Source organism: Equus przewalskii, chromosome 10 (genome assembly GCF_037783145.1).
Source record: "Equus przewalskii isolate Varuska chromosome 10, EquPr2, whole genome shotgun sequence".
NCBI lineage: Eukaryota > Metazoa > Chordata > Mammalia > Perissodactyla > Equidae > Equus > Equus przewalskii.
Window position 1 is genome coordinate 31623578 of NC_091840.1, and position 12751 is coordinate 31636328.

Here is a 12751-nt window from a genome sequence, read left to right on the forward strand (position 1 = left end):
TGAGACCACAGCTGTGAGGAGCCTAAGGCGAAATGTAAAGGGCTTATGGCTTAGGTGTTGAACTTGCACTTTTTAATTATACTTTTTTCTTCCCTCTATAACGTTGGAAGAAATACTTTTTCTGCATCTTGTGGCCTTGGCCCTCTTTTAGGGAAAGAGGAAAAGGTGAAGCTTCTGATGGTAGGTCATAAAAGGAAAGGCCTGTGGTTTAAGCAAATTCCGTTTATTTCTCTATACACGGCCTCTCAGAAGTGGAAACTTTTAATTATGTCAAGGGAAGAATGGTTTTCCGTGTTAATGAAGAAAAAGTTGGCATTTGTGGGTGATATTTTGAGAATTTCAGGTCTGGAGCCTGCGATGCAATTCTTTCCTTTCTTTCTTTCTTTCAAAAGAAACATAAATCTCTTAAGTAAATATAGCAAAATACTTTAAGGCATTTTTTTCTACTGCTTAAGCAAATAATAGGAATTAATGAACCAAAGAGGTTAGATTATTTCTGTACTGAGCACAGACTTTGGGACTGTCTTAACCATTTAAAGGTTTTCCGGACTGAGTGTGATCCTTGACATTTCCGAAGCCTTCCAGAATTAGCAGTATTTCCTGGGTTTGGAAGAATTGCTGTTTCTTCCATAAGTGTGAATCTTCAAATTTCCAGGTTAGTCATTTGATCACCCAGAACTAGGATCAGATTACTCTAGAGGGAAACTGGAAAAATCCCTGACTTGGTCAAACCAGAGGTGTGACCTGTGTTCTCTTCCTCCTTGCTGCCTGCCCCCTCAACTTTTTTTGGTTTTTGTTTTTTTTTAAACCAGGAAGGCAATATTTCATTTTAATATACTCTAGCATTTTGTTTTGCAGCGATGCATTCAACTTGAAACCGAGACAGAATATTTCTTGAACTTGTCGAAGTGTGCCTTTCCTCCGCCTCTCCCCCAGTCTGGAGTCTGGAATGTTTTCGGTGAATTGTCAAACTTTTAGATATGAGCTAACGTTGAAGCAGTTGGGGAAGGACGTCTTTCCATGGAATTCTTGGGATTTCATAATAGCACCTTCCGTTTTATGACACACTTCCCAAAGTACTTTTCCTGTCCATTATTTCCGCCTGAATCCCAGGTCCTGTGACACTGAGCAAATCACCCTCGCTCAGTCTCAGTTTGCTCATCTGTAAAATGGGAGTGATGACAGTAGTTCCCTCCGAAGGTGGTTGTGAAGAATAAAAGAGCCTGGCACAGGGTGAGGGCCTCCTAACTCATCTTCATCCCCACCTTTATCATTGTTGGTTGAATCATCGTTGTTATTGTCGTTTTCAAGCTCGGCAGCCTGGCTTCAGATCCTGGCCGGGCCACTCCTTAGCTGTGTGAATTTGGGCAAATCATTTAATTTCCCTGAGCCTCAGTTTCCCCATCTCATCGAATCTTTTGCCGATTAAGTAAATTAATAAAGGTAAAGGGCTTAAGAAAATGACCTGGGGGTTGGCCTGGTGTCTCAGTGGTTAAGTGTGCACATTCTGCTTTGGAGGCCCAGGGTTCACCAGTTCGGATCCTGGGTGTGGACATGGCACTACTTGGCAAGGCATGCTGTGGTAGGTGTCCCACATATAAAGTAGAGGAAGATGGGCACGGATGTTAGCTCAGGGCCAGTCTTCCTCAGCAAAAAGAGGAGGATTGGCAGCAGATGTTAGCTCAGGGCTAATCTTCCTCAAAAAAACCCCAAAAAACCTGGCACATGGTAATACCATATGTGTTACCTGGTATTTTTGCTGTTATTCTTGTTAGGCCCTCACACCAATCCTGTGAGCGGTCTATTAATAATAATGGTATTAATTCAATTTATGTGCCAGGCAATGTTGCAGGTCATTATACGTATTCTCTTTTAGTCAGTCAGTCTTCTCCTCTGCCCTATGAAGTGGGTGCTAGTTTTATCTCCATTTTATAGGTTTATAGAAACCAAGGTGCAACTAGGTTGAGAAGTGGTACAAGGGACACACGTAGGCAACTGTGACTCCAGAACTGAGCCTTCTCCCAGTGTTGCCATCCTGTGGGGCCTCATGGAGTATCGCTTCTCTGCTATGGAAGAGGAGGTGGCTCAGAGTAGTCATCAGGCTGTGAGGAGCAGAACCACAGCCAGCATCGCAGAGCTTTGGAGTTCCATGGTTGGATGATTCACCCACCCCCTGTGATGTCATTCCATTGTGTGACACTGACTGCTGGTGTCTCTCTGTCCGACCCCTCAGGGCATCCTTTCAGATGGTTCTGGGGTTGCTCAACCCCAGTGAGGCATCTGGGGAATTGGCGAAGTGTGTGGTGGGTGGAGTTGGGGCAGGATGCAGAGAAAGCATCTTCCTTGTCAGCGATTATTTTCCGATAGAATTTGAGGCCGGCCTGGGGATTTCGGATTGAAGTTAGTGTTGGAGGCCAAAACCCAGCTGGCAGGAGTGTAGAACTTATTTATTTATTATTTGTCTCCCTTTGATAAAAAATGTGTGTGTATGAGTTAGGGTCCTGGTGGCAAGGTGAGCTGCTTCCCTCCTCGTGGACTGGGTTAGGAGCTTGTAAATGATCTGTCAGCGGGTGTTGCAGTTAAAATTCATTTCTCTGGTTTCTGGCTGTCCCTCCTCGCTAACACTCGCCAGAGAAATATTCCGTGGAGGTGTTAAAACAAGACTAGTGGAAAGAAACTGTAACTTAATAGGAAAGAAAATCTGTGGCGGTGAAGAACAGATTTCGTGTTAGTACTGTCATAATATTCTTCAATGTATCATATAAATAAACTGTTTTGGCCAGAATTTTAATGAGCCACGGAAGGAAGGGTTTTGAATCCTGCCGTTCGTTGGTTCTCCTTTGCCATGTAAATGCTCACCTCTCTGGTGACATATAATGGAGCTTTGTTAACTAGCCAAGGGGCGACTCTTTGGAGACTAGTGGCCGTTAATTAGTGAAGTACGTTTTGATCCGAAGATGATAGGTCTGTTCTGTGTCTTGCTATTTCTCCGGATGATTATTTCATTTTGTAAAATATGTAAGAGTTCCCACCCCCGTCTTTTAAAAAATTAAAATGGTCATGCTACTCTTAGAAAGATGACTTAATTTGAAACCATTGGAGAAATGGGGATGATTGGGATCAGTCATGTCATATTCTTTCATTGGTCCCTTTGGGCAGAAGTGTTGGCTGCCTGGAGGACTATTGCTCAAGCTTGTGGGTTCTTTTTCTTGTGTGGAGAAACCAAGAGACTGCCTAGCATCTTCCTGCAGGGGTGAGTGTGGGCGTAACTCACCACCTGCCCTAATTATCCTTGTGTATGAGAAAGTGTTCCTGACTCCACTCAGTTGTCGTTTTTCTCCTTAAGTTTTAGAGACCAGAACCTTATCTGTTGATAAGGGAGATCTCATTTCTCCAACCTATTTCCACTTGCCCTTCAGTCCCTTCTGGAGGATCAGGGGTGAGTCACTTAAGCCCCTCCAAGCCTCAGTTTCCTCCTGTTTAAAACAGGGATGGTGTCATGCCAAACATGGAGTTGTTTTCACGATGAGTGAAAAGTCTTTGCTGGGAGCCGGGCACTAAGTAGCGCCCAGCAAATGTCTGCTGATACGTTATTGTAGAATAAAAAAATTTGTGATGGTGAAGATGACCTCAGAAAAATCTTAATTGGACTGTAAGCCCCCTGACGGCAGGGAGTTGTTGACGGTTGACATTCAGTGACTGTTAAACATGTGAGTTGAATCCAGCCTGCCTTTTTCACATCGGAGGCAGCTGACATTCAGGGAGGTTGTGTCGGTTGCCCTAGGTCACACGGCTGAGTTGTGGCAAGGTGGAGCTGGAAGCTGGGTTTTTCTGTTGTCTAGAAGGTTCTCGGTTAAGCATGTGTCCAGATGGGTGCAGCGCAGCATGAGCGTTTTACACGCGCACCTCCTGTTCCGGGGGAGTGGTTTCTTGGCAGCTTCTCAAGGGCGAGGGGTGGTGAGTTTTTGGCATCTGGCCTCCCCTGCTGCTGTGGGTCGGGTCATCCTAGAGTCTTGCCATCTTGGATGAGCTGCAGCTGTCGTCTCGGCAGCCACGGTTAACGGACCTGCCGGTGGGTTTCTGGGTCCCAGCAGGGATGTGGTGGTGTGTCTGCAGCCCTGGTCCACAACGGCGAGGACCCGGGGGGATTAGTGGCTTAGCTGCTTTCTTGTCAGGGAGCGCGGCTCCGTGCTGTGTTCCAGTCCGCAGCAGGTGTCAGCTCGGGAGGAGGAGTCCTTTCCCTGCGTTCTGCCTTTCCTCACATGCTTTCATTTCAACATTAAGGTCAGTCTCCTGTGGTGCCAGAGCTCCTGTGTTCTGTGTCAGAGGTTTTTTGGCAGACAGGTGAGACCCCCTCTGCCTCCCCAGGAAGGAAGGAGGAGGAAGGCACTCTGAGGAACTGGCTGACCACCTTGGGTGCCCCTTGAGGCGGCAGCCATTCTTCGTGTCCTATTTTGTATTTTTAAATCTGGACATTCTCCGGCCGAGAGCCCCGAGAACATAAAAGGGGAGACATCGTTCATCATCGTGGTCCTCTTGTTTGATCTGGTGCGTTCGTTTACTAAGAGCTCGTTTAATTGTTTTTAATTGCTGGCTGTGTGTGTGCACCCACCTTTGAGGGGTTCGGGAAACCCCCCGTGTCTTCCTGATGCCCACTGAACAAAGGGTAAACTTCTTCGCCCGGGGAGTGAGGTCCTTCAATGTCTATACGGGAGAGTCTTCTTCCAGCTGATTTCTCAACTCGTCTACCTTTTGCTGCCTTGAAACCGAGAGTTCGCCCTTCTCTGAATAGCTGCCCTTTTGTGGGTCTGCACTGCCTTCCTTCTCTCTGCTGTACAAAACAGACCCTTCTTTCAGTCGTTACCTTTTCCCTGACGCCATCCCTGCTCCCTCTTGGATGTAATAGTTCTTTCTCTGGATTTCCACAGCACTTTTACCTTTTCTCTGGTTATGGCCCTTCCAACAATAATAAATTAGCAAAAACTTATTGATACATCCATTGGCCATTGTGCAAGGCACTCATGCATTCATTTATTTACCATACGTTATTGAGGACCTACTGTGTGCCAGGCACTGTGTGCGGGTGGTTCTGGGCATGGTATGGAGGGTAAGGCAAAGGCCCTGCTCTCATGGGGCTTTCACTCTAGTGAAGCAAATAAGCAACGAGCAAATGGACAAGTAGGTCACACACCGTCAGTTGTGAAAAGCTAGGTGGGCTAAGAGTGATGGTAGGTGGCGATGGACTGTGTCATTAATATATTCGGTTGCTTTCACTTTCAGTATTCAAAATTGTTTACCAAGTTTCTGCTCAGCACCAGGGACTGTGTTAGGCACTTCGTTCTGAGTTTTATGGTTATTTAGTTCATGCCTTATTGCCTCCACTGGACAGTGGGCTCTAAGGGCACAAACATATTTTACTAATTAGAAAAAAACCCTTTGGCTTTTAGTACTGTTCTTGTGCACACCATCAACCTCCATTTCGATAGAATGAATGCAGAGGAGATAGAGTTTGCAAGGGTCTTACCTCCAGGTTGGGAGGAGGGATGCTGCCTGTGATACAGGAGAGGATGCGATAAGCACAGTAAGAGAGACAGGAACAGCATTTAGAGGAAGGACGAGTGAAGACAGCTTCTTGGAGGAGGTGGTCTTTGCCCCGGATCCTGAAGAGCAGGTAGGAAGGAAGAATGGCAGGAATGCAGTTCCTCGTACCGGGGCTAGGAGAGGTCAGGACACGCGGCTGCAGCGGAGGGAGTGGGCCGCCCAGTGCTCTGGAGTGAGGCTTGGAGAGGCCATGGGGGCCAGGTTGTGGAAGGCCTTGACTGCCAGGCAAAGCAAATGAGTTTGTACTTTATTTGGCTGGTGCTGGGGAAGCTGTGGTGTGTGTGTGCAGGATCACGGAGTTGCTCCCTACGATGTTCTGAGCTCTTTTGGATCAATATAGAAGCTGGGGTCACTGATGGGACTATGGCTGATGCAGTTTCATGGAGAGCGTCCCACCCTGGACTTTGCCTCCAGTGTAACCCAGGCTGCGTTCTCCCTGGCTATAGACCCTTCTTTAGGAGTGATGCTCCTGGCAGATTCTACCCCTGCTCTTTGGGGTGTGTGGCAGCTACAAAAAGCTCTGTCATTCTCTTGTTTCCACCTTCTCCCTTCCTCTCTCCTCTTTGCCTTCCTAACAAGGGGCCGTGATACAGACAGAATTCTGAAGTTCTGTACTTTGTCCTTATCTAAGCCGTGATCTTGACCTTACCGTGTGTAGACAGTGAGATGTCATTTCTTGGTATGGAAATCACAGGTTTCCTGTATGACACCAATGTGTGTGCCCTGTGGCTCAGACCAGCCTGACCTGTGACTTTATAAGTAGTGTCTGCTTGGAGTTACCTTTGGCTGAGTGGCTGCCTGGTGTGAGGAACGTGAAGTTTTGGAATCGCGACCTGTCCCTTCTGTGCAGCGTGAGAGGTGTGAGCAAGCGTGGTAATGGGACGGAGCCCCCTGTGGTCCATTGTAGCAGCAGCCTACGACGGTTCGTCCAGTTGGGACAGGTGTCCCACTGGGCCCTGAATACAACAGGGTGTCCCTGTTCTCTCTTTCAAGTGTGGATATCATCACGCTCCCAACAACTGGGAAGTTATTCTCAGGGTGGGTGCGTGGCTGTTAGACTTCTTTATTTTAGTTTTGAGACCTTGAATAACGAAAAAGAAAAATCCTACCTCAAAATAATGATGCTTATTGTGAGTCAGCATGTGTGAGGCACCATACTGATGTACCACTGCTCTGCCTGCTTGGGGTGGTAGTGCTGTGGCGTCCGTTCTGACTCCTAGCCACCCTGTGTACAGCAGAGCGGAACCCTGCTGGTCTTTTCGTGCCATCCTCTCACTTCCGGTGCTGTACAGACAATGCTTGGCTGCTATTTGTAGCATTTTCATGGCCAGTTTTTTCGGAAGTGGGTGCCAGGTCCTTCTTCCCAGTCTCTCTCAGTCTGGAAGCTCTGGTGAAACCTGTCCACCGTGGGTGACCCTGCTGGTATTTGAAATACTGGTGGCATAGCTTTCAGCATCACAGCAACACGCAGCGCACCACACTATGACAACTGAGAGGCATGTGGTGTGGTTCCCTGACTGGGAAATAAACCCGGGCTGTGGCAGTGAGAGCACCAAATCTTAACTGCTAGACCACCAGGACTGGCTACTGTAGCTACTTAATCTCCTTTTATTTAATCCTTACAACAGTCCTTTGCAATAGTTGGTATTATCTCCATTCGACAGATGGGTAAACTGAGGCCTAGGGAGGGTAATCAGCTTTCTGAGGGCTGCAGAACTAGAGTCAGGGTTGGCCTTTGGACCAAAGTCTATCTGAATCCCAGTCCTTGCTCCCTTAGCCTCGAAGCCCTGCTGCATCCAGCGTGAGTGGGTAGATGTTAGGTTCCTGGGCTTTGCCTGACTGCTGTCAAATGCTCAGGCTGAGGAATAGAATTTGTTGTGGTCTGGCCTGGAAGCCTCAGGTTAGTTTCTATTGCGTATTTTCTGAGAACCTGTTTAGCGCAGTTAAATGCCACATACCAGCCATGGAGTTTTGAACAAATCACTTAATGGTTTTGTGCCTACCTTTCTTCATCTGTGAAATGGGGATTTTAACAGGACCTACATCCTGGAATTGTTAGGGGGATTAAATGGGTTGATGCATATGAAGGGCCTAGTGTGATACCTGCACATAGTGGGTCCATGTAAGCGTTCATTATCTGTTACTCTCCCCAAAGATGGCGTTGCCTGGATCATAGAAGGCCCTGTCTCGCGTGTGAGTTGATGGGTACTGTTGCCCCTTTCTAGGGGTGATGGATAGAACAGCGCGTTGAGATTTGGAAGATTCTGTGTCAGTGGCTTGGTCTGCTGCTGGGGTCTTGGCTCTCGAAGGGAAGATAGCATGCATCCTTTATCTTGAGGATGCTCCATGGGCATTGGGAACGCATTTCCTTTTCCGCCTCTGATGCCTATGTCTTTGCTGCCTCTGAGAGTGAGGTCCTGGGGAGCAGCGAGGGGACAGCTAAGACACCACTGTGTGAGAGGTCTCCCGTGAGCCTTCTCTCTCCCAGTTCTGGTCTTTATCTGCCTGGGGGTAGTTCCACCAATGACTGATCTGAAAGCATCACATTCATTTATTTGTCACTGGCTATGACAGGCAAGTTAATGCTAATGGATTCTTTTTTTAGCCTGTTGTCTGGGATGAGTTTCTCCCAAATGTCCTGAAATCTAAGGCATTAGGGGAATGTGTAACTTTTATGTCAGGGGAGGATTTAAAAGATAAATAGGGTTTTGTGTGAAAGGGCCTTAAATTTAGGTTAGGGGCGAGAGCAGCCAAGAGGGGATGCTGGGCCAGCCTAGAATCTTCTTTTTAAGAAATCCATTCAGAGTTTTAAATTGCTGTTTCTGTTTCAATTATGTGACAATTTCAAGGGTTTAGAAAAATCTAATAAAATGGTCTTGATGATGCATTCTGGGGAGAGAGTGCTTCAGAAGATCCAGGAGAATAAATTCCTTGGGGGTCAAGAGATTCTCATTCTTGCCACCTCAGGCCTTCTTTCTTCTGGGTTTTTTACATTTTTATTGTTTTGAAGGGCAGCATACAGTGTTGGAATGTATTCAGGGCTTCATCCATATCCTCCGCTGAAATGAATTATTCTCTTTGGGCAATTGCAAATAGACAGGCCACTGCAATCATTGGCGCTTTTTTTTTTAGCTGGCATGTTGTAAATGACTTTCAGAGTATGGTTTGTGTGTGTAGTGGTTCTGAATAAAGCACCAAAGAGAAGAAACTGGAGGAGGGGAAAGAGTGAGCGGAGAGGCCCTGTAAGAGTTTTTTCTTTTCTCCAATCAAAGCTTTTGAGAGTTTCCCAAAGAACAGAAGTTTACAATGGAAGCCAGCTTCGGGCCGCCTGCGGGAACAGAGTGCAGAAAGACCTAGCGTAGCAAAACGTGATGCTAAGTGACATTAATGAGGTGGCTGCTCTGGTGGGAGGGAGGCAAGGAACCAGCAGAGTCGCAGTTCCCATGACTCGCTCTCGGAGAAGCTTGTTTCCCTCTGCGTGTGCACGTGCATGCGTGGGCGCCTGTGTGTTTCTGCATGCACACGCACGCGTTGGTTCCTAAGTCTTCCAATGGAAGTTCTAATACGAAGCTACCATGTTCTCCGTCCTCTAGAGGCCATATGTGGCGAGTTCTCTGTTCCCACCTACTGAAAAGTAAAGTTTTAAACCGAGAGGCATTTTGTTTTACCTTCTGGTCACCTGCTGGAGCCTGGGTGGCTGGCATGTGAGGCTGACATCACCCAGCTGGGCACTGTTGGAACACCAAAGCCGAGAGTGGAAAAGCATTCTCATCTCTGAAATGGATTCCAGGGAGGCAGGAGGAGAAAACCCATTGGTGTGCAGCATTTTTTTTTTTTGTAAAGGCCCTAGCCTGATAACATTTCATATTGATGGTGTAAATGGAACATTGCAACAACTGCCTCTTAAATATTTTAGCGCCTTCGAGAGTATTCCGTATTTCCGTGTTACTTTTGGGCAAGAATTTCCAGTTAAGAAAAGCTGCCACATTTTGGGTGGGTCACCTGGTAAGGAGGTGAGAAACCTGGGTATTGCTGCTTTACTGGATGGGACCTTGGGAGTTCCTGCCTCTGTCGTCAGCCTGTTCCAGAAATGAAGCTGGCTTATCTTCTGTCTCATCCCTCATCGTCGTGTTTGGGTGAGCATTCCAAACAGGAATGGGCAAGTGTTTGAAATACTGCTGTGAGATCTTAAGGAAAAAAGCTAGATAGGACCTGGGGTGGGGTGGGTGGAAATACAGTGTGTATTTATTGATGCATGCTGGGTTTGGTTTTTTTTATCCCCTTCAACTCAATTTCCTCTGGGATAGCTCTCAAATATGTCATTTTTGTAGCTAAAGGCAAACAAACAAACAAACAAAAATGTTTAAACTTAAACACGTAACACTTAATAAAAGCAACCGGTGGCTTCACTGTTTCTTCCATCTGGGGAAAAAAGATCAAATTAGAATGCTTGAACGTGGGAAACAGTTGGGCTGTGGATCTCCCCAAGACTGCTACATGTATATATTTCCTCTTCTGTTTTCAAAGCAGATAATTGGTTTTAGTAAGAACTTCTGACTTGATTAGGGGGCCCTTAGGAAATTAAAGTGTGTTTGAATTTCACAAGTATAATTTTAATTATACAAATTTTGCGTTTTTCACTAGGGAGCCAGGTTCAGAACTTGTTTTTCTATACTAATAGGGGTAGTAAAGCTGATTATGGCAGAATGCCTTACTTAAATTGCTTTGAAAATAAAAATCCACGGATTTGATCATTGTTTTTCCCCACAGGACACAGTGTTCAGGTTAACGTCCATGCACATCCCATATCCTTGTTAAAAATGATTTTTCACTGGATCCACACAACTGTGGAACTGACTGACATAGTGTGTTGGGGGGTGGACCTCATTATGAATTTTTCTGCTGCACTTGCTGGAAGAGTTCAATTAAAGTTCTTTTGAGCACGAGTCGTGGCTGGGCAGCTCGTGGCTGGCACACTGCCGCGTTGGCATGTTGCGATCTCCTTTATCGGCGCATCGTCCTGTTTGCTCGAAGCCTGGGCGTTCACAGCGCTAGCTCTCCTGGCTGCCCCTCTTCAGCGTGATCCCAGTGGATCAGAGCAGAACGTACTGTGGAAGCAGTTACCTGAGTCCTTCCCCAAGCTGTAAAGAGACGGTGGAGTGGGGACGATCAGACCCTCTGGGCATCCTGAGAAGGACTGATTGTGTTCATGGAAATGACCATTTTCCAGGGCCATCCAGACAAACCCCCAAGTATTGGGAAGTGCTTTGTGGGTTTGAACTCAAGCATCCTCAAACCTCTGCCCCTGTGCAGGGGCTTTAAAAGTTGCCTAGAGACCAGCTCCTTAGGCCCTCTGGGCTCTTGTCTCTGATATTGACAGGAGAGCTTACATAGAACAATTGTTCATGTTACAGAAATCATGAAACCAGCTGGCGAGTGATCTGGTGTCATACAGGTTGGGGCCTGGAAATAGGGGAAAGGAAAGCTCTAGATAGATGCCTGCTCCCACCCCATGCCCCACGCCACACTTAATTACTGACCTTATTATTTTTATTACTCTCCTTGAGGTGCCATGGCTGAGTGTTTAAGAGCATGGGCTCTGGAACCAGCCTGTCTGGGTTTGAATCCTCGTTCCACCCCTTACCAGCCGTGTGACTGATCAAGTTACCTAAATGTTCTGTGCCTTAGTTTTGTCATCTGTAAAATGGAGGTAATAATAGTATCTCCTTCGCGGGCTCGTTGTGAGGATTACGTGAGTTGACATGTAAAGTGCTTAGAATGGTGTCTGGCATGTGGTGAGCACTATGGATGCCTGATTTATATACAGTCCTGTTGGCAAGAGTGATGTCCTGTGGCAAGTCTGGCAAAATGCTGACTGTCTGCCTTCCTTGGTGGTTGGAGAATGGTTTTAAGTACAGCAGTCTGCTGCCTTACATATTTTTTTCTTATGTAATATTTGAGAAGGACGAAAGAGTGTATGTACACACGTGTGGATGTGTGTGTATATGAATGTATACGATCTGAGTGGAATTGTGCTATAATTCGGATTCAGACAAGTGCATGTGCGATAACAAATGAAGTATGTGGTTGGTAGGACCTGGCCTTTGGGCTCAGAGGGACCTGCTTTGAATCTTGCTGCTGCTGCTGACTCTGTGATCTTAGGAAGGTGTCTAAACCTTTCTGAGCTTCAATTCTACGCCAAAAAAATGGGGATAATAGAGTTGTGTATATGAAATGAAACACTATAAATAAGGCACCTGGTGTATGGTAGACACTTAGAATGTATTAATTTCTTCCTCCGTAACCAGGGATTTGTGTGTGTGTGTGTGTGTCTTGAAAGTGAGAAAGATACAAAGTGTTCTGCTCTTGCTGGAGATGAGACCAGCTGATGTGAGCTGATAAGTCCTAACAGGGCCGAGTAGAGAAAAACAGACCATAAGAGGGGGGTGTTGTTATCCTTAATCTACATGCCAAAGGATCGTCACAGGGGCTTCAATTCACAAAACCCAAATTGTCAATGGCAGGGAAATAATTTTCTTTGGTCAGAACCCTCCGATGGTGTCCATATGCCTTCGAACGTGGGTTTGTTCCTTTGACACTTGGTGGTCGGTGGAAGCCCAGGGTGGGATGGTTGACGAGGTTTGGGGGATGCTTGGAAGGAGGAATCACTTCAGGCAAATGAAAGAGTCCCAGCTATGAGGGCGGACAATTGGGAGCAGGGAGAGCGGTGGGATGGGGGATGCGCGTTACCTTTTCATAGAACCTTTTTCTTGGGGACAGGGACCATTAACTTTTGATCCACAAACACCTGAGCCCCATTATGTGTGTGGGAATGAGTTTGGCAGAGCTCCAGGAAATGCCGGTAGTTCCCGGCCGTCGGCCTGGGAGATCCCTGACCCTCAGATCTACTGTTAGGGCTGGGAACGCCCCCAGATGCTGTAGGGCCTTTGCAGTTGGTGTGTCCAGATCTCCTTGCTCATTTCCAAATTAGTCTCCTCCGCCTCAAGTTCATTGCGTGTTGCCGGGACTGAGGAACAAGACTGTGATTGTGGTGGATCCTGGGCAGGGGATGGGTGTGTGCGAACGTTAGTGTGTAGAGGATGGAAGAGGGTGGCCGGGAGGAGGGAAATCGTAGTAGATTACATTGACT

At 46.8% G+C, this 12751-nt stretch overlaps 1 protein-coding gene across 23 annotated transcripts in view; it reads left to right on the forward strand.

Annotated features, from left to right (window-relative positions):
- Positions 1–12751, forward strand: part of MSI2 (musashi RNA binding protein 2) — a 386410-nt gene that overhangs the window by 6675 nt on the left and 366984 nt on the right. The window lies entirely within an intron of this gene.